Source organism: Rhinatrema bivittatum, unplaced genomic scaffold, assembly GCF_901001135.1.
Source record: "Rhinatrema bivittatum unplaced genomic scaffold, aRhiBiv1.1, whole genome shotgun sequence".
In the NCBI taxonomy this organism is placed as follows: domain Eukaryota; kingdom Metazoa; phylum Chordata; class Amphibia; order Gymnophiona; family Rhinatrematidae; genus Rhinatrema; species Rhinatrema bivittatum.
Window position 1 is genome coordinate 425,845 of NW_021820378.1, and position 22,972 is coordinate 448,816.

The window sequence follows — 22,972 nt, forward strand, 5'->3', positions numbered from 1 at the left end:
TCCTCCCAGCCTGAAGATGGTCTGGTTAAGGATCTGTCTGGAGGATCGCCGGATCTTGGAACTCCCTTGACTGATTCCTCCACAGGGGATGGTGGTTCAGTGGGCCCTGCTCCAGTTCCTTCCGGTTTGGCCTGGATCCAGCTGCTTTTTCTTGCGTGGAGTTTTTTCAGGGTTTGCAATTCTTTCTTCGCCCAATCCTGTCAGGTCGGACCCTCACCCTCCCTCTTCCAGTTCTATGTTTAAGTGCCAGGCACGCCTCGGTTTGCTGCGGGTATTCCCGACAGGAACCTGGATGGCACTGATGGAGGCAGATCCTGATTCCCTGGAAGATGGGGAAATTCCTCCAGGACTGGAACGTATCGAAACGTATTGTGTTTTTTTTTCATAGAGATGAACTGCCGGCCCTGATTTCCCAGACATTAAAGATGCCGAGTGTTCTTGGTGCAGATTCCATGTCTGAAATGAAGAAGAATCCTATTTTGTCTTCCTGCGTAAAGCCTCTTTTTTTCCCCTTTTATGGATGCCATTCAGGGGTAACTTGCTGGTGTGGTGACTACCCTTAACAACGAGCCTTCATACTGTTGATGCAACTCATTATTGCTCTCTGCTTTAAGAGCAAGAGGAAAAGGGGACAGCAACCCCAAGGACATGAGTTTTACGTCTGGAAAAACAACCTGGGGGTAACTTGCTGATATGGCTGTTATACCCTTAACCGATAAGCCTTATACTTGTGATGTAACTCCAACATTGCTCTCTGCTTCAACGGCAAGAGGTAACAGGGAATTGGACTCAGACAGCAACTAAAGAGGGCCCTGGTTTAGCAGTTTGGGAAACTAAGTATGGGGGTAACTTGTATGCCACGGCATTTGCCATCCTGATGATACCTTTATGGGGAAACCTGTATGGCCGGCTGGTGCTACCATAAGCTTGCTGGGCAGTCTGGATGGACCATTTGGTCCTTTTCTGCCGTCATTTCTATGTTTCTGCGATTGATCTTGAATGGGGCCCCCAGAGGCAAATTTTAAAGGGTGTCGTACATTGGAACACCTGTATCTCCTGGATCCCGGTGGAGAGAGCATTTATTTTCCCAAAGTGGATGCGTGCTGTGCCATCTCTAATCAGATGATTATCTGTGTGGAGGAGGAGTGGCCTGAGGGTTGAGCATGATAGGGGGACTGAGGCTATCCTTAAGCAAGCCTTTGAAGCAGTGGTGATGACTTTACAGATCGCTTCCTGTTGCGCCCTAGTGGCACGATCTTGTCTGCTCCTCTCTCAGGAAGCTGATGATTCTGGAGTGACCTCCAGAGCGGTTATGGAAGTTGCTGCCACCTTTTTAGCAGATGCGGGCTGTGAATTGGTTCGTACCTCGGCCAGAGGAGTGGGTTTGGTGGTGGTGGCCAGGTGTCAAGTATTTTTGCGAAATTGGTCAGCAGATGCAGCCCCCAAAGCTAACCTTACGAAAATGCCTTTTAGAGGCTCGCTCTTCTTTGGGAGGGAGTTGGAGAAATTTGCCAGTAAGTGGGGCGAATCTCCAGTCCCTCTGTTGCTGGAGGATAAGAAGCAGTTGCAATGCCTCTGGTATGAGGTGTCGTCTCCAAGCATTTTCAGAGGACTCGGCCTATCGGTAGGTCTCAGTCCTTTCATCCTAGACAGCCCAAGAGAGGAGTGGGCTCGGGTGGCGCATCCTCCAGAGCTTCCCAATGATGGTTTGCCAACTTACCTTCAGGAACAAAGACAGAGGGACGCCTTTCTCTCTGTTATCGGAGGTGGGTAGAGATCAGATTGGATCAGTAGGTCCTGGAGGTGAGAGGAGAAGGATATGCGCTGGAATTTCGCAGTATTCCTCGGGATGTATTCATGATGTCTCCCTACCACTCCCCACAGAAGAAGCAGGCAGTGGAATCTGAGCTTCTAAGGCTCCTTCGGCTGAGGGCTGTCGTTCCAGTGCCAACGTCTGAAGAATGGGGCGATATTCCATTAATTTTGTTGTGCTTAAGAAGACGGGCTCCTTTCGTCCCATCCTGGTTCTCAAGTCTCAATCGTCATTTGAGGGTGACTCATTTTTGCATGGAAAACCATAGGCTCAGTGATAATGGCTGTGCTGTCGGAATTTCTGAACTCCTTGGATCTGTCTGAGGCCTACTTTCATATTCCCATCCATTTGAAGAGCACCTGCATTTTGCAGTGTTAGGACGCTATCAGTTTTGGGCGCTGCCTTTTTCACTAGCCACCACCCCCTGGATGTTTTCCAAGGTTATGGTGGTATTGGCGGCAGCGTTGAGAACAGATGGGATCCTGGTACACCTGTATTTGGATGACCAGCTGATTCGAGCCAGGTCTCTGGAAGCGAGCCACTTGGTGACCCGCAAGGTTTTCTCCTTGTTACAGTAGCTCGGTTGGGTGGTGAACCTGGCCAAGAGCAGTCTTCAGCTATCTGTCATTGGAGTATCTGGGTGTTTTGTTTGACACGATGCAAGACACAGTTTTCCTGCCAGAAGTTTTGATTCAGAAATTGATGTGACAGGTGCATCACTGGGTGAGCACTATATGCCTGACAGTGTGGTCCTATCTACAGGTGCTCAGTTTGATGGCAGCAACCCTGGAAGGGGGTAAATAAACTTGTGGACAAAGGTGAACCGGTAGATGTGGCGCAGTTAAGTGAAGAGGATTGGGACATTATGTTTCAGCGGACAACCAAAAGCTCTATCTCTGCAGCAATTCAAGAGCACTGTTATAAACTACTGTATAGGTGGCATTTGACTCCTGTTAAATTACATGCTATGTACCCTCATATATCTGATAAATGCTGGCGGCATGGCGGTCAAGCGGGCTCATATAGCCACGTCTGGTGGACATGCCCTTTGGTGATTCCTTTCTGGGACCAGGTCAGAGGGTGGCTGAGGGAATTGACCATTGTGGACGTACTGATGCAACCTGTTCATGTTTTGTTGAATCTCCCAAGTAAGGGTATGGATAAAGCACCACAATCATTCATTTCACAAGTCTTTATAGCGGCCCGCTGTGAACTAGCCAAAGCATGGAAACTTCCTAACCCTCCATCTCTTTCAGCAGTAATCCACGGACTTCATTCGAGTTATCGGATGGCACATCTCACCGCAGTCAGACAGGACAAATTGTCTGCAATCCAACAATCGTGGGAACCCTTCGTTAACTGGATAATTGCTCAAACCTCATCTGGATGAGCTCAGTTTTATTTTCTAAAGGTTTAGAGAAATAACCACCAAGAGTCATGTTTAAGGCATGTTTGGGTTTATTATCACATGTACAGAGAAGAGAATCACTTGGCTGTACTCACTAGTCAAATGTTGGACTGGACAATGTTTTCATGTCTGTAGCAACAGTTAATCTTCATAGATAACATGTGGTGTATTTAAGGGAAGGTGGGGGGGTAGGGATCACAAGGTTTTCTCATTTGATAACTGTATGGACCTAACATTGTTGATGTCACACTATGATTCTTTATCTTGGTCAATAAAAATTTACTTTCGTAGCGTGATGGACTCAGGACCAGTGGGTATAGTATACTCCTGTTAGCAGTTGGAGACGGATCAGACGGATCAGATTTCAATCTGACGTCAGCCCCTAGTACATATACCCCTGCAGGAAGTGCAGTTCCTCCAGTATTTTCCGTCTCCAAAGCAGTTAGGGACTATCTGCACGCTCTCAGAGCGTTAGAACCAAATTCAACAAGAAAACACAAATTTTAAAGAAGAAACCTACCTGAAGACGAGCCCCGCTCTTCTGCGGTGATACCTTCGGGTCCCTCCCCCAGTTGAGATTCCCAAGGTGATTTCTGTGGTCCCTTGGAGGTGAGCCTCGGTCTGGCGGCCGAATCACGGCGAGGACCTAGCCCCCGAGCGAGATGAGTTCGGGTGCGGCTGAGAGGCAGCGGGTGCACCCTCGAGCGCAGCGGTGAAGGTACTTACCCTCTCCCCCCGCAGCCGGAGACCACCCGGAATGAAGCCGGGAAGCGCCGAAGACAAGGTAAGGTAGAAATCTTCGCCTGATTCCGAGGATCGAGGAGGAGCGCAGGTCACCGACGAGACCAACGCCACCGGGTTGATCCGCCCTAGCAGGGCCAGGCCCTAGGTATTTCCAAGGGTCTGTCCACGTGGAGACCCTCCAAAGTGGTCGCCATATTGCCCGCGTGCTCGCCCTCACCATCTTGGCCTCACTCGCTGCTCCGTTCGCCGTACGGCCCAAGCGCATAAATTTACCTACACGCAGAAAGTACATGTGTGCGTAGATTACACGCACAAAGGCCGCGCGCATAAGATACGCGCGCCCCGCTAGCTGAGCACATATCCACCTTGAGCGCACATCCACTCACACAACCAGAGCGCATAAGGTTTACGTGCCGACAGCCATGGCACCACCAGAAACAGAGATAAAAGCTCAAGGCCTCTGCCCTGCATGCCACATCATAGATGCACAAAGCGAGGAGGCCGACGCCCTATGCACTCAGTGTGAGGAGGTCCTGGAAGATCCAGTTAAGGGCCAGTCCCACCCAGGGCCGAGCAGTAGCTCCTCAGGAGGTACCCCGGACCTAGCAAATTCCAGCGGGACCCCCCTACAGACGGGGATCCCCATGGCACCAGCACCCAGCCTGGACACTGCGTCTATTTCCTAGGTGGACTTCTTCAAAGGGATTCACAACCTTATTCAAATGCGAACTGAGCCTCCACAGCGACGTGCCTCACCGGAGGAACTTGATGCCCCAGGTCCCTCAAGACCTAGACACAGGCTTCCAATACCCAGAAGCCCCATTGATGGGGACACTGACATCTCTGAAGAGGAAGCCGAGCCCCTAGAAGAAGGGGAGCTCCCCACGGGGACAGAGCCCCACCGGACCATGAGATGCTTCTTCACAAAGGACGAGCTCCCGGACCTGGTCACCCAATGCCTGTCGGAGCTCGCTATCCCAGGCCCGGATACCTCAGGGGAACCTAAGCCGAATCCCCTGCTGGAGGGCCTTCGCCAGACCTCCCGCCGTTTCCCTCTATTACAAGCTGCGCAACAGCTGATTGACCTGGAATGGAATGCTCCGGAGTCCACTTTCAAAGGGGGATGAGCCTTGGCAACCATGTACACCCTGGATCCGGCAACCAAAGAACTCTTTTCATGCCCAAGAGTTGATGCCATGGTATGCTCGGTCTCGAAGCGCACCACTATCCCAGTTGAGGGAAGAGCAGCGCTCAAGGATGCAGATGACCGTCGTCTGGAAGCCATCCTTAAACAGTCTTTTGACGTAGCCGCTATGTCTCTTCAAATTGTGGCTTGCTGCACCGTGATGACACGTGCCTGTTTATCTCAGACCAGGAATAACACCCCGGGAGAAGTCATGGAACCAGCAGTTTCATTCCTTGCAGACGCTGCCTCCGAGCTGGTACCAACGGCGGCCAGAGGCATGTCTTCCGCAGTGGCGGCCAGGAGGCAACTCTGGCTCGAAGCTGGCTGACGCATCTTCCAAAACACGCCTCACAAGGATGCCCTTCAAAGGATCCCTCCTGTTCGGCAGCGAACCGGAGAAATTGGCCGACAAATGGGGAGAGTCCCCACTGCTGCGCCTACCGGAAGATAGGACGAAGAGAAACCAGCGACCCTTTTCCAGGGGCAGGGGCTCACAGCGCTTCAACCCTTACAGGAGCAACTATCACGCGCCCCGCCCTACGGGCAGGAACCAGTCCTTTCGGAACAAGCACAACAAGAGAGGAACCAGCTCGGGCTCAGGCCCCAGCCGTACCCCACAATGAGATTCAGCCGACCCGTCCAAGGGAAGAAGCCATAGGGGGCAGACTAGCCCTATTCTACCACAGATGGGTGGAGATAAATTCGGACAGATGGGTCCTAGCCATCATTCAGGAGGGGTACTATCTGGATTTCCTGTGAAACCCCCCCCCCCCGGACAAATTCGTGAATTCCCCCTGCCACGACCCCTCCAAGAGGGTGGTGGTGGAAGCCACACTGTCCAGACTACTGGCCCTCGAGACCATCACCCCGGTACCTCCACAAGAAATACATACTGGGCATTATTCTATTTACTTATTTTTCCCAAGAAAGAGGGAACATTCAGACCCATCCTGGATCTCAAGTCAGTCAACCGCCACCTGAAGATTCCCCGCTTCCGTATGGAAACCCTACGATCAGTATTAAGGGCTATACAACCGGGAGAGTTTCTCACTTCACTGGACCTTTCGGAGGCCTACCTACGCATCCCAATCCATCACGAACACCAGCGCTATCTACGCTTCAAGTCCTGGACAGTCACTACCAGTTCCGGGTGCTTCCCTTCGGGTTAGCCACAGCACCCCGGACGTTCACCAAGGTAATAGTCGTGGTGGCAGCCACACTGAGGAAGGAAGGAATCCTTGTACAGCCTTACCTAGACGATTGGCTGATCAGGGCGAAGTCACCAGAGTAAAGTCACCAAGCAACCAGCAGAGTCATAAATCTACTGGAGAGCCTAGGATGGGTGGTCAACACGAACAAAAGCTCCCTACAGCCCTCAGTCACTGGAATACTTAGGAGTCCGATTCGACACCAAAGAAGGCAAGGTCAGCCTGATCCCCCACAAGGAAATCAAAGTTGTGGAACCGGCTGCAAACATTACTAAACGACCCTCGTCCCACAGCATAGGATAAGAACATAAGAACATGCCATACTGGGTCAGACCAAGGGTCCATCAAGCCCCGCATCCTGTTTCCAACAGTGGCCAATCCAGGCCATAAGAACCTGGCAAGTACCCAAAACTAAGTCTATTCCATGTAACCATTGCTAATGGCAGTGGCTATTCTCTAAGTGAACTTAATAGCAGGATATTTATTTATTTTACATTTTTTTTTATACCGGTGTTCCTGTATGAATACAGATCACATCGGTTTACATTGAAACTGAACATAAATTTTTGCCTAGAGGCATTACATAGAACAAGGTTGTAGAACTTATTATTTGCAAGTCCTCGAGTTGATGGCATCCACCCTGGAAGTAGTGCCATGGGCACGAGCCCACATGAGGCCCTTCAACGCTCACTTCTGTCGAGGTGGAGCCCACGGTCCCAGAACTACGCCGTACGCCTATCACTCCCGGGCAGAGTCCGGACCCAACTACGGTGGTGGCTGCAGACCAGCCACATGAGTCGGGGATCAAGTCTGTCCGCCCCAACCTGGTCCCTACTCACCACGGATGCCAGACTACGAGGATGGGGAGCACATTGCGAGGAGTTGACTGCCCAAGGGCAGTGGAACACAGAAGAGGCAGGATGGAACATCAGTCGCCTAGAAGCACGGGCAGTCAGACTAGCCTGCCTGCGGTTCACTCACAGACTTTGAGGGAAAGCGGTCAGCGTGATGTCGGACAATGCCACAACAGTGGCCTACATCAACCGACAAGGGGGCATCAGAAGCCGGCAGGTGTCCCTAGAAGTAGACCCGCTGATGGCGTGGGCGGAAGCGAATCTCCAGGAATTCTCCGCCGTCCACATCGCCGGGAAAGACGACATCATGGCGGACTACCTCAGCAGGGAAAGTCTAGATCCCGGAGAATGGAGGCTGTCATCCGCAGCCTTCCAAATGGTAGTAAACCGAAGGGGGACATCGGACATGGATCTTCTGGCAAGCAAATCCAACGCCCAAGTACCCAGATACCTCAGCCGCAGGCGAGAACCGCAGTCCCAAGGGATCGATGCCCTGGTACAGAACTGGCCACCGGGAACCCTGCTATATGCCTTCCCACCATGGCCCCTGTTGGGCGCAATCATTCACCAAGATACAGCTACACAGGGGACTAGTTCTTCTGGTGACACCAGATTCGCCAAGAAGACCGTGATACGCAGACATGAAAAGACTACTGGCAGAGAACCCTCTTCCTCTGCTCCCACACAAGGACCTACTACAACAAGGTCCGATCCTCCACGAGGACCCAGCTCAATTCTCTCTTACGGTCTGGCCATTGAGAGGGCTTGCCTGAGAGAGAGCGGATACTCGGGGGCTGTAATCGACATCCTCCTCCAAGCACGCAAATTCTCCACATCATTAACTTACATAAGGATTTGGAGAGTATTTGAAGCCTGGTGCGAGAACCACGACATCAAGCCAAGCTCATTTAAAGTTCCCGTGATCTTGGAGTTCCTACAGAACGGACTTCAGAAAGGCCTGTCCCTCAACTCCATCAAGGTACAGGTGTCCACATTGTCATGCTACGGCTCCAAGAGCGGTGGTGACAGCATAGCTTCTCACCCAGACGTATCTCGCTTCATAAAAGGAGTCAAACACATCCGCCCGCCACTAAAGTGGCCGGTACTTCTGTGGAATCTCAATCTCGTTCTGGATTTCCTAGCGGGAACCGCCTTCAGACCCCTCGGAAGTCTGTCCCTCCGCCTTTTGACCTTAAAGACTGTGTTTTTGCTGGCAGTCTGCTCAGCCCGCCGCATCTCGGAACTGTCCTGCCGTGAGCCGTTCCTCAGACTCACCCCGGGAACCATCCAGCTCCGCACAGTTCTCTCGTTCCTCCCCAAGGTGGTATCACACTTCCATCTTTACCAGACCATCTCGCTTCCATCGGCGGATGCCTTGAAGAATTCTGAAGATGCCCGTACTCTACGACATCTCAACATCGGCAGACTCCTATCCAGATCCCTGGAAGTGTCAGAACCAGTACGAAAGACAGACCACCTTTTCGTCCTTCACAGTGGGAAGAGACAAGGGGAAGCGGCCTCACGGGCCACGATAGCCCGCTGGATCAAGGAAGTCATCAAAGCGGCCTACGTAGAAGCAGGAAAGCCCCTGCCTCTAAAGATCAAGGCCCATTCGACCAGAGCCCAGGCAACTTCCTGGGCAGAGGCCAAATTGATGTCACCTGCCGAGAGATGCAAGGCGGCGACATGGTCCTCCGTCCATACCTTCTCCAGATTCTATCGCCTGGATGTTCAGGCTCGGGAGGATATAACGTTTGCAAGGGCAGTACTGAGTGGGTCACAGGCAGCCTCCCACCCGGTTCGGGAGAAGCTTTTATACATCCCATTGGTCCTGAGTCCATCTGCTACACGCTAGGAAATGGAGAAATTACTTACCTGATAATTTCATTTTCCTTAGTGTAGACAGATGGACTCAGCATCCCATCCTTGGCTGCCATGCACATTGATTTCAAACGATTCAATGGTAAGCCACGTTTCGTTTACCTAGGATTTCCACCCGGCCGGGTGTCGACGCTTTCCTGTTGAGCTCACTGGCGGTCTCCAGCTATAGTCAATCAACCAATCCAATTTAATCAAGTTAATCGAGTTATAACCTTAACCAAGTTATGAAGTTATGCGAGTTAATCAAGTTACTCATGAAGTCAGTCACACATATATCCACAATGCTTTTCGAGGAGAATACTGAAGAACTGCACTTCCTGCAGGGGTATATGTACAAGGGGCTGATGTCAGATTGAAATCTGATCCGTCTCCAACTGCTAACAGGAGCGTTGTGATATATGTATGACTGAATAATTCGAATAACTTGATTAACTTTATAACTTTGTTAACTTAATTAATTTGAATTGGCTGTAGCTGGAGACCGCCAGTGCTCTCAACCAAGAAACGTCGACACCCGGTAGGATGGGTGTCCTAGATGAAGGAAAGCATGGCTTCCCTTTGAATCACTCGCTCCTGGGGATGTCCCCCGAGAATTCCATGAGTAACTGCAGCCGTTGGTGGGATGCTGAGTCCATCTGTCTTCACTAAGCAAAACGAAATTATCAGGTAAGTAATTTCTCCATTTCCTAGCGTGTAGCAGATGGACTCAGGACCAATGGGATGTATAAAAGCTACTACCGAACCGGGTGGGAGGCTGCCCATGACCCACTCAGTTCTGCCCTTGCAAATGCTCTGTTCGCCCAAGCCTGAACATCCAGGCGGTAAAACCTGGAGAAGGTGTGGATGGAGGACCATGTCACCGCCCTGCAGATCTAGGCGGGTGACAGCATCTTGGTTTCCGCCCAGGACACTGCCTGGGCTCTAATAGAATGGGCCTTGACTTGTAAAGGCGATGGCTTGCCTGCTTCCACGTAGGCCGCCTTGATGACCTCTTTAATCCAGCGGCCTATGGTTGCTCCCGAGGCCGCTTCCCCCTGCTTCTTCCCGCTGTGAAGGACGAATAGATGGTCCGTCTTTCGAATGGATTCCGATCTTTCCAGGTATTGGGCTAGGAGTCTGCCGACGTTGAGATGTCATAGACTTCGAGCCTCTTTCGAATTCTTATGCTCATCTGGCGATGGTAGAGAGATGGTTTGGTTGAGATGGAAGTGAGATATCACTTTCGGGAGGAGCGACGGAACTGTCCATAACTGAATTGTTCCTGGGGTGAGTCGGAGGAACGGCTATCGGCAGGACAGTGCTTGTAGCTCGGATATACGACGGGCTGAACAGACTGCCAGCAGGAAGGCTGTCTTCAATGTTAATAGTCGGAGAGACAGGCCCCGGAGCGGTCTGAAGGAGGTTCCTGCTAGGAAATCTAGGACCAGGTTAAGGTTCCAAAGAGGCACCGGCCCCTTTAGGGGTGGTCTGATGTGTTTGACTCCTTTCAGGAAGGGGGAGACATCCGGGTGAGTGGCTATGCTGCCGCTCTCGCTATTGGTTCAAGAACATGACACGTACCTTGATGAAGTTGAGGGACAATCCTTTCTGTAGTCCATTCTGTAGGAATTCCAAAATTACAGGAATTTTGACTGAGTGTGGTATGATGTCGTGGTCCTTGCACCAGGATTCGAATACTCTACAAATCCTTATGTATGTTAGGGATGTGGAGAACTTGCGTGCTCGGAGGAGGGTGTCAATTACTGCCCCCGACTGTTCTCTCCTCCTTAGGCGAGTCCTCTCGAGAGAATCGAGCTGGATCCTCGTGGAGGATCGGCTCCTGTTGGAGCAGGTCTCTGTGTGGAGGTAGCGGCAGGGGCTCCCTGTTAGCAGTCTTCGCATGTCTGCGTACCATGGTCTTCTTGGCCAGTCCGGGGCCACTAGAAGTACTGTCCCCCTGTGGTTTCTATCTTGTGGATGATCCCGCCCAATAGGGGCCACGGTGGGAAGGCATATAACAGTCTCCTGTAGCCAGGTCTGTACCAGGGCATCGATTACCTGGGACTGGGGTTCCCGCCTGCGGCTGAAGAAACTGGGTACCTGGGCGTTGGATCTGTTTTCCAGGAGGTTCATGGTTGGTGTTCCCCAACGGTTTACTATCAATTTGAATGCTGTTGTTGACAGTTTCCATTCTCCTGGATCTAGACTTTCTCTGCTGAGGTAGTCCGCTGCGACATCGTCTTTCCCTGCAATGTGGACGGCTGAGATCTCTTGAAGATGCATTTCCGCCCATGACATTAAGGGGTCTATTTCCAGAGACACCTATTGGCTTCTAGTTCCTCCCTGACGGTTGGTGTAGGCCACTGTTGTGGCGTTACCCGACATTACTCTGACCACTTTGCCTCTGAGTCTGTGACCGAACCTTAGGCAGGCTCGTCTGACTGCCCGGACTTCTAGGCGATTGATATTCCATCCCGACTCTCCTTTGTTCCATAGCCTTTGGGCGGTTAGCTCCTGACAGTGTGCTCCCCATCCTTGTAGGCTGGCATCCGTGGTGAGTAGGATCCAGGTTGGGGAGGATAGTCTCGTTCTCTGGCTCAGATGGGCTTCTTGTAGCCACCATTGTAGTTGGGCCTGAACTCTGTCCGGGAGCTGAAGCCATACGATGTAGTTCTGGGACAGAGGATTCCATCGTGATAATAGTGAGCATTGTAGGGGTCTTATGTGAGCCCGTGCCCATGGGACTACTTCCAGTGTGGATGCCATGAGGCCGAGAACTTGTAGGTAATCCCGTGCTATGGGGCGAAGTTCGCTCAGCAGGGTTCGTAACTGGGTCATCAGTTTTGATCTCCTTGTCAGTGTCAGGATGACCTTGTCTTGTTTGGTATCGAACCGGACTCCCACGTATTCTAGAGATTGGGAAGGCCGCAGGCAGCTCTTGTTTGTGTTGACCACCCACCCGAGTAGAGTTTTGACTCTGTTTGTTGCCTGGTGGCTTTCCTCTGGGGATTTCGCTCTCTTCAGCAAATCGTCTAGATACGGATGCACGTGGATTCCTTCCTTCCTCAGTATTGCCCCACCACTATGATCTTGGTGAATGTCCGGGGTACAGTGGCTAACCCGAAAGGTTGTGTCCCGAATTCCTAGTGATGGTCCAGGATCGAGAAGTGTAGAAAATGCTGATGCTCTTGTTGGATCTGAATGTGTAGGTAGGCTTCCAACAGATCCAGGGAGGTAAAGAACTCTCCTGGTTGTATCGCCCTTATTACCAAGCGTAGGATTTCCATGTGGAAGCGAGAAATCTTCAGGTGACTGTTGACCGCCTTGAGGTCCAGGATAGGTCTAAATGTTCCTTCCTTCTTGGGATCGATAAAATAGATGGAATAATGGCCAGTATTTATTTGTTGTGGAGGCACCTGTGTTATAGCCTCTAAGGCTAGTAATCTGGTCAGTGTAGCTTCCACTGCCATTCTCTTGGAAGGGTCATGGCAGGGAGATTCCACAAACTTGTCCGGAGGGAGGTGGTGGAAATCCAGGTAATATCCTTCTCGAATGATGGATAGGACCCACTTGGCCGAAGATATCTTGACTCATCTTCGGTAGAACAGAGCCAGTCTGTCCCCTATGGCTTCTTCCTTTGGATGGGCCGGTTGGTCTTCATTGTGGGGTGCAGCTGGGGCCTGGACCCAAGCTGGCTCCCATTTTATTGTGCTTGTTCCGAAAGGACTGGCTCCGGTCTGCAGGGTGGGCCGCTTGAAATGAGCTTCTATATGGGTTGAAGCGCTGTGATCATCTGTCCCTGGAGGTCTGGGGGAAGGATTGCTGGTTTCTCACATGACAAGCAGGATGGTAGTCCTCACAAATGGGAGACATCATCAGGATGGAGCCCAATCACGGAAAACTTCTGTCAAAGTTTCCAGAACTTTGACTAGCCCCTACTGGGCATGCCCAGCATGGGACTAACCCTGCAGCCAGCAGGGGTCCCCTTCAGTCTTCTTTTTTCCGCGCAGCAGTAGCCTATTGGCAAAGGAGCTCTATAGAGATTCCTGACAGGAATTTTCCTCACGGAATTCTTAAAGTTAAAATTGCCCCCAGGGGTCTGTCCTCTGACTTTTCTCTGACCGCGGTACTCCGCTAAGTTTTACATGGTTTTCCATCTATTACCGTTAAGTTTTGGCCCTCACGGCCTACCGGCCATCGACCGTACCGCGGCTCGATTTTTTTCAATGGCCATAGCTTCGGGGTTCCGTCAGTGCCCGGACTGTTCACACACCATGTCTATCACAGACCCCCATGGAGTCTATGTAATGTGTTTAGGCCGTGAGCATGATGTCCTGACACCAAAAGGTCGCAAAGCCAGAATGGAGAAGATGGAACTCCTCTTCTGTGCTCAAACCCCGACTCCGTCCATTGCATCGACGTCGGAACCGGCACTATTGACTTCGTGTCAACATCGACCAGTGACCGACCGCCATCGACATCTTCACGGCCATTGACACCCTCTACTCCTCCTCAGGATCGAGGAGATCGCAGGGAAAAACATCGCCATCGTAAGACTTGGACCATAGAGGGAGCGAAACCATCGAAGAAGCCCACTCCAGGAACGGCACTGTCTATTCCTGCGACCAGGTCACAGAGGCAACCCTCACCCGATCGGGGTTTGGGAGCCACGATTCCGCCTGTAAAGGTGGTCCCTCCGGCTATGCCTCTGCTCCCTCTTCCATTCCGGAGCCGGGGCTCCTTGCTCAAGGTCTCCGAGAGGAACTGGACCAGCTGGTTCAGGAGGCCATCGACAAGGGCGATGCAACGTCTTCAGGTTCCTCCGGCACAGATTTGTGGAACCTGTCATCGACCCGATTCCGGCAGCACTGGCACCGCTGCTATCCAGAATGGAGGCTCTGATGGCTGCCCTTCCACCGGTGGATCCTGGGTCTCCGATGACTATGATGCCCTTCCCGATGACAGCATCATCGGGAGGAGAAACACCGTTCCGCATCCCTCCTTCGGGGGTGTTGCCTCAATCTTCGATGCCGATATGTCCCTCGCCATTGATTCATCCATCGGTGCCGATACGTTCGGCGCCATTGAGTAATCCATCGATGCCTTCGATGTCATCATCGGTGCCTCCGGCGATTCCTCTGATTTTTTTTCGGAGCCTCGACTGGGACCCTCAGGTACCCAAACTCCTTCATTTCCTAAAGGGAAGTCTGCTGATCCTTATGACACTTGGGGGAATGATACTTCCACAGACACCGATGACTTACCTTCACCACCTTCTCCCACTGAGAGCAGAAACCATTCTTCTCCAGAGGACCTCTCATTTATAAATTTTGTTAAGGAAATGTCTGAGTTGATTCCTTTTCAACTACAGACTGAACAAGATGATAGGCACCAGATGATGGAGTTGCTCCAGTTTCTGGATGCCCCCAAGGTGGTCACTTCTATTCCCATTCATCAGGTCCTTCTGATCTCAAAAAGAACTGGGAAAATCCTGGATCAATTGCTCCAGTACACGGAACGGCTGATACTACTTATTTAGTCCAGTCAGCCCCAGGCATCCAAAAATCCCAGCTTGATCACCACTCTGTTGTGGTAGAATTTGCACAAAAAAGGGCAAAAGGTCAAAACCTCACTCCTCTACCCCTCCTGCTAAGGAACAAAAATTCCTAGACAACATTGGTCGACGAGTATTCTAAGGAGCCATGCTTATCTACCAGATTGCTGCCTATCAGCTTTATATGACCCAATATAACAGGGTCATCTTTAAGCAAATACAAGACTTCTCCGATTCCCTACCTCAACAATTCCAAGACCAGCTACAAACCCTTGTAAGCAAAGGCTTTGAAGCAGGAAAGCATGAGATTCGGACATCTTATGACATTTTTTACACCGCTACCAGAGTGTCGGCAATGGCTATCTCGGCAAGACGGTGGGCCTGGCTAAAGTCTTCTGACCTTCGTCCAGAAGTGCAAGACCGTTTGTCCAACCTACCGTGTGTCGAAGATAATCTGTTCAGTGAACAAATCCAACGGATGGTGGCTGAATTAAAAGACCATCATGAGACCCTCAAATAGCTCTGTTCGATGCTTTGACTTCTTCTCAAAGCAGCCCTTCAGGAAGGACTCTAAGAAGTCGTTCTATCGTCCAAAAAAGGCCAACCCGCCACCACCAAGGTCCCGTGCTACGAGACTTTATCAAAAACCACAAGCAGCTCCCCAGCCAGGGCCTGCTTCAGCTTTTTTACTTCCGCTTGGAGAGCAGCAGCCAGTTTCCTCTGTGTCACATACCAGTGGGAGGTTGATTATGCCACTTCCACAACATCTGGACTTCAATCACATCCGGCCAATGGGTATTGACAATTGTTTGCTCAAGGTTACCTTCTAAACTTCCTTTCCCTGCCACTGGACTCCCTGCCTCTGCAGACGTGGAGAACGTCCGACAATTCTATTCTTCTGGATCAAGAGGTTTCCCTTCTTCTCTAGTCAAGGGCAATAGAACCCATTCCGCACTCACAGCAAGGCCTAGGGTTCTATTCCTGGTACTTTCTGATCCCCAAAAAATCGGGGGGTGTTTGTCCAATTCTGGACCTACATGCTCTCAGCAAGTACCTCCAGCGGAAAAAGTTCAAGATGGTAACCTTGGTATCGCTTCTACCCCTTCTTCAAAGAGGAGACTGGCTCTTCTCTCTGGACCTCCAGGATGCATACACCGCATTGCGATAGCTCCAGCTCATCGCAAGTATCTCAGGTTTTTAGTAGGCCCCAAGTACTATCAATATCAAGTGCTTCTGTTCGGCCTAGTGTCTGCACCACGAGTCTTCACCAAATGTCTCGGGGTTGTAGCAGCTTTCCTCAGAACCCAAGGTGTTCACGTCTACCCCTATCTGGATGACTGGTTAATCAGGGCTTCAACTCAGCAAGCTGCTTGGTCGTCCCTCGAATTAACTCTACACACTCTAATTTCACTAGGATTTCTCGTCAGTTATGAAAAATCTTATTTAGTCCCATTTCAAACCTTGTCGTTCATTGGAGCAGACTTGGACACCTTGCGGGCAAAAGCTTTTCTTCCTCAGCAACGAGCACAAACTCTCGTGTCTTTCGCTCACCAGTTACAGTCTCAGCATGCTGCTACAGCTCGCCAGTTCCTCATCCTTCTGGGACACATGGCATCCTCAGTCCATGTCACACCAATGGCCCGCTTGGCTATGAGACTCATGCACTGGACTCTCAGGTCACAATGGATACAGGCCACTCAGCCTCTGTCAACCATCGTCTACATCACCGACTCACTCCGTCTGTCTCTCGCATGGTGGAAAAATCAGAACAATCTCCTCCAAGGACTGCCCTTTCAAATTCCAAACCTCAAGTCATTCTCACCACCGATGCTTCCAACCTCAGGTGGGGAGCCCACATGGCCAATCTACAGATACAAGGATCTTGGTCTCTAGAGGAAGCTAAACACCAAATAAATTTGCTGGAGCTTCGAGCAATATGATACACTCTCAGGGCATTCCAGGATCGCCTCTCAAATCAAGTCATCTTGATTCAGACGGACAACTAGGTGGCCATGTGGTACATCAACAAGCAGCTAGGCACAGACTCCTTCCTTCTGTGTCAGGAAGCTGCGCAGATATGGGCGGAGGCTCTCTCCCACTCGATGTACCTCAGGGCCACCTACTTGCCAGGAGTGGACAATGTACTAGCAGACAAGCTGAGTTGTGTCTTCCAACTGCACAAGTGGTCTTTCAACCCCGCGGTAGCAACTCCATCTTCAGACACTGGGGATATCCTCAAACAGACCTCTTTGCGTCCCCTCAGAACCACTCAGTGGACAATTACTGCTCCCTCATTCGCAGCACACACTCTCAGCCCAGAGATGCATTCTCCCTCTCATGGGCAACCGGTCTACTTTATGCATTCCCTCCGCTTCCTCTTCTCTCAAAGACTCTCGTGAAGCTACGTCAGGACAAGGGAACCATGATCCAGATAGCACCTCACTGGCCACGCCAAGTGTGGTTTCCCATACTCCAGGTTTCTGTCTCCATCTGCTGGTAGGCGTGCATAACCCACTTATGTGCACTGGCTTGCCTATCCTAGAGGAAAGAAAATTATCATCTGAGTAGTAATTTCACCTTCCTGGGTTTTTGAATCCTGGATGTCTGACTTCTGTGTGGGAGTAGTGGGGTGGATATATAGGATGCTGCAAAGTTGGGGAAATTGGGTGTCTCAGAGTTACAGGTTTTGTTCTACCAGAGCCCACTGTAATCCATTTATTCCTGGGTTTCTGAATCCTCTGAGAGAACTGGGAGAGGCAATCTGGATGTACAGCAGATTATGGATTGGTCTGCCTCACTCTAGCCTGCGAGCCTTGCAAACGCTGCAAATTTCCAGGGCCCATTTAGTTATAAGAAGCTTTCCTTGGGATCATGCGACTCTGCTGCTGCGTGAATTACTTTGGTTGCTGCTATTGCAGAGGATTAAATTTTAAATTTTAACTCTTGTTTTTAGATCTCTGAAGTTTAATTGTCCATGATTATTATTATTTTAATTTGTTATTATAATGTGTAGTTTGGCAGATCAGCTATAAGCAGGTTATAAATGTTATTAAATAGTAGATAAGCCCAGAGAACCAGACCTACAGGAATCCTAAAGGAGGGACCTGTGTGATCTCCAAAGTTCCTGTATTGCATCAGCTTTATTTCTGTATCTTACACAGTATGGTAAAGAGAACCAACTGATTTTCTTAACTTCTCTGAATATTTCTATAGAGACATCATAGAGAGATTTTCATAGGCATCACATAAAGTTTCTGCTCAGTCACAGAATTCTTTAATATGCATTCATTATGTGATCCTTCTAAACATCTCATCTCAGGTTATTGGTAGCTTTCCATGCCATTGTCTCTTACACATGATTAATTCCTTCTTTTTATATCCAGCAGACAATGAGGTCATACAGAAAGAGAAGAGGGAGGAGAATCGAGAAGAACACCCTATAGTATTGGCACTTACACCAAGACAATCCAGAAATGTCTGTAAGAATCTTGCCCAGAGAACTAAGGGGGGAGACACTAGCCAAAGACAGCAGGAATCAGAGAAGGAGCAAGACTCTACAGGAGAGTCACTGGATGGAGTCACTGCTTGTGAGAGAAGTGACAGGGAGTTTACAGACATCCCTGAGCACCAGGGACACATGCGAAGAGGGAATCCCTTCCAGAGTAATAACAGTGATCAAATGAGTTTTGAACACAGCATGAGAAATCTGAGAGCAGAGAGACCTTTCCAGAGTAATAACAGTGATCAAATGACTTCTGACTTCCAGCAGAAAGAGGAAGGGAAGAAATCCTTTCACTGTGACACCTGTGGGAAAAACTTTAGTAGAAAATGTCATTTTGTCTTTCACCAGAGGAGTCACCCAGGAGAGAGACCTTTTCCATGCAACCAGAAGTTAACCCTGAAATTACACCAGAGAATCCACACTGAAGGGAGCACTTTTACTTGTATTGAATGCAAGAAAACCTTTTCTTGCGGGGAATCCTTAGTAATACACCAAAGAAAGCACACAGGTAAGAGACCCTCTCATTGCCCTCAAGATGGGGAACATTACAGTACTGAGTTCTCTTTATTAGAAAAACCAATTAAATGTACTGAATGTGGTAAAAGCTTCACAGGCAAGGGATGTCTCCGACGCCATCAGAAAATCCATGCTGTAGAATCACCATTTAAATGTACTGAATGTGGCAAAAGCTTCAGTGACAAGGCATGTCTCAGAGGGCATCAGAAAATCCATACTGGAGAACAACCATTTAAATGTACTGAATGTGGTAAAAGCTTCTCTCGGAACTGGTATTTGATATTGCATCAGAGACTCCATACTGGAGAAAAACCATTTAAATGCACTGAATATGGCAAAAGCTTTAGTTGGAACACATATCTCCTACAGCATCAGAAAATTCATACTGGAGAAAAACCATTTAAATGTACTGAATGTGGTGGTAACTTCAGTGACAAGGCATGTCTCAGACAGCATCAGAAAATCCATACTGGAGAAAAACCATTTAAATGTACTGAATGTGGTAAAAGCTTCAGTGTCATAGCCCACCTCAGGCAGCATCAGAAAAGCCATACTGGAGAAAAAACTTTTAAATGTACTGAATGTGGTAAAAGCTTCAGGGACAAGGCATGTCTCAGACAGCATCAGAAAATCCATACTGGAGAAAAACCATTTACATGTACTGAATGTGGTTCAAGCTTCAGTGTCAAGGCCCACCTCAGACGGCATCAGAAAATCCATACTGGAGAAAAAAACTTTTAAATGTACTGAATGTGGTAAAGCTTCAGGGACAAGGCATGTCTCAGACGGCATCACAAAAGCCATACTGGAGAAAAACCATTTAAATGTACTGAATGTGGTAAAAGCTTCAGTGTCAAAGACAACCTCAGAAAGCATCAGAAAATCCATACTGGAGAAAAACCATTTAAATGTACTGAATGTAGTAAAAGCTTCAGTGTCATAGCCCACCTCAGGCAGCATCAGAAAAGCCATACTGGAGAAAAACCATTTACATGTACTGAATGTGGTTCAAGCTTCAGTGTCAAGGCCCACCTCAGACGGCATCAGAAAATCCATACTGGAGAAAAAACTTTTAAATGTACTGAATGTGGTAAAAGCTTCAGGGACAAGGCAAGTCTCAGATGGCACCAGAATATCCATACTGGAGAAAAACCATTTAAATGTACTGAATGTGGTAAAAGCTACAGGGACAAAGCATGTTTCAGACGGCATCAGAATAACCATTCTTGAGAAAATCCATTTAAATGTACTGAATGAGGTAAAAGCTTCAGTGACAAGGCATGGCTCAGGCAACATCTGAAAATCCATACTGGAGAAAAGCCATTGACATGTACTGAATGTGGTAAAAGCTTCTCTTGGAAGATGTTTCATATTGCATGAGAGACTCCATACTGTAGAAAAACCATTTAAATGTACTGAATGTGGCAAAAGCTTTAGTCAGATGTCATCTGTCATGCAGCATCAGAAGATCCATACTGGAGAAAAACCATTTAAATTTATTGAATGTGGTACAAGCTTTTCTCAGAAGGTGCATTTAATATTGCATCAGATAATCCACCCTGGAGAAAAACCATTTAAATATACTGAATATTGTAAAAGCTTCAGAGTCAAGGCATGATTCAGACCGCATCAGAGAATCCATATTGGATAAAAACCATTTAAATGTAGTGAATGTGGTAAAAGCTTCAGTCGGCCGTTATCTCTCATGCAGCATCAGGAAAACCATACTGGAAGAAAACCATTTAAATGTAGTGAATGTGGTAAAAGCTTCTGTCAGAAGGACAATTTTATATCGCATCGGAAAATCCATACTGGAGAAAAATCATTTAAATGTGGTAAAAGCTTTTCTCAGAAGGTGCGTTTAATATTGCATCAGAGAATCCATACTGAAGAAAAACCAAGTTAATGTACTGTGTCTGGTAAAAACTTAAATGGAAAGGAAGATCTTGCAAGCCACCAGAAAAGTTGCACAGGAGTCAAATTCAGTTAACATGCTTTCATACAGTTTTGGACTAGAAGAGTGGCCTAATAAAGATATTAAAATGCCGAATGCAAGAACAATAAAACTTCTCCATTTCCATCAAGTAAGCTATAAGAATCAGGGAGGTTGATATTCAGATGCCAGAAAGCTGGATAAGTAGGACTTATCCTTCTATCTCTCTGCTGCTGAATATCCAGTTATGTCAATGGCTGAGAAAGCTGTGGGTGGGCAGTGGGTGGATCAGAGCGGTGCTACTTAGCTGGAAAAGTTATTCAGCTAAGTAGCGATTTTGTCAACATGGGTGTTTTTGCATGTATTGTAGTTTATTTTTTTTTACCCTGTGACAGGTTTACCCCAGAGAGCTCATTCCCTGTGTGCTGGCTTGCAGGTAGTGGAGACCGTATCGCCAAAGGGACAAAGACAGGATGGAGGTGGTCCAGAGAAGGGCGACCAAAAGGTGGAGGGTCTTCATCAAATGACTTATGAGGAGAGATTGAAGAATCTAAATATGTACACCCTGCAGGAAAGGAGGAGCAGGGGTGATATGATTCAAACTTTCAGATACTTGAAGGTTTTAATGATCCCAAGGACAATGACAAACCTTTTCCATTGCAAAAAAAAATCAGCAGAACCAGGGGTCACGATTTAGAACTCCATGGAGGAAGACTCAGAACCAATGTTAGGAAGTATTCTTCACAGAGAGGGTGGTGGATGCCTGGAACACCCTTCCGGAGGAAGTGGTGAAGACCAAAACTGTGAAGGATTTCAAAAGGGCGTGGGATAAACACTGTGGATCCATAAAGTCTAGAGGATGTGAACGAAGAGAAGAGACTCGGGGGTGGCTTGCTTGCGGGAATGACAGCTACTACCTGGAGGTTAATATCCTTATTCAATAAACATACACATAGTTAATGCGACTCCAACATTGCTTTATGCTTCAACGGCAAGAGGAAATGTGGAAAAAAGGATTTGAATCCTCGAAAAAATCAGGGGAGTAGCTTACTTGTTACGGCTGTTACTACCCCAAACCAATTAAGCCCGATACTTCACTTGGAATACGTATCCAGCGCAGTTTAACTGCTTCAATGGCAGGGAGGAATGAAGTAAGAGGATTTATATTCAGACAACCAACAAGGACTGAATTGCACAGGCAGGGTAAACAAGCGTGGGAGTAGCTGCTTATTACGGCAGTTACTACCACCAAACCAATTAGCTAGATACTTCACTTAGATGCAGCTCCAGCACTGCTCTCTACATCAATGGTGGGGGTGAAAGGGAATTGGAACCAAAAAGTTACTAATAAGAGCCCTGACTTCAGTGGTCAGAAAGTAACAGATAAGTATGAAAAACAATTAGGTCTGAAAGCTTGCTGGGCAGACTGGATGGGCCGTTTGGTTTTCTTCTGCCGTCACTTCTATGTTTCTATATGTTTCAGCCCTGGGTACATGTAACACTGGAACACCCTGCCATGCCATTGGCCAGAAAGCTCACTGTTAATACTGTGTTTCCTGATTGGCCCCTGGAGACAGAGAACTCGCTCTGAGGGTTCTGGACAGGGATGCCAACCTGCCTTATTTTTTTAGTTTGCGGCTTCCTTATTATTGGCATTTTTTTCTGTCAATTGTGGGTTTTTTGGACTTGGTGGGTGGGACTTGAGCCCAGCTGTTCCTGTGATTGGCTGCTGCTGTCGATTGAGGCCTGTTCATGTCCGAGGAGCACTTGGTCAGGCACTGATGGCAAGCAACAGAGTTGAGGAAGATTTTATGCAGCAGGGCAGGCTTGAAGGCTGAAGGGAGGGAAGCTCTCAACTGGCAACAGCACAAAGAAGAGGAGCTGGAGGGGGAGGAAGGAGAGAATAAGGGTGTGGGAGCCAGACATGTGCTGCGGGGAGGAGAATGAGTGGTTGGGATCAGTGTGAGGGGCTGTTCTTATTTTCCCCTTTGGAGGAGCTGCAGAGCTCAGTGGCTGAGACAGGAGGGGGGGTGCACCCCTCAGCCATACAACTGGCCTGCATGGGAGGGTGGCGGGATAGAAGCCATTACAGAAGAAGGAAGTGTGAGTTTGAAGATTTTACTTCTAGCACATTCTGGGGCCGAGCGCACTGAATAACCCGCAGTCGGACGCGGGTTAAATAGGCGCTAATCCATGCAAATGCAATTATCGCCATCGGTGTTCATAACTGGCAGAACGCCGGTGACCCTAGCGCCTCCTTGCTAACGCAACCCCCTAATTACAATATAGCAGGGCCCCTCCCTTGCAGGCGCAATGCTATATTGTAATAATTTTTTTAATTCTGCTTTTTTTTTTTTTCATCAGCCCCTCTGTCTGGGACAATCTGTGTAATGT

General features: G+C 48.9%; 1 pseudogene; it reads left to right on the forward strand.

The window, feature by feature from the left end:
• Window positions 1-20,821, forward strand: part of LOC115081584 — a 34,345-nt pseudogene extending 13,524 nt beyond the window's left edge.
• Window positions 20,822-22,972: the final 2,151 nt, after the last annotated feature.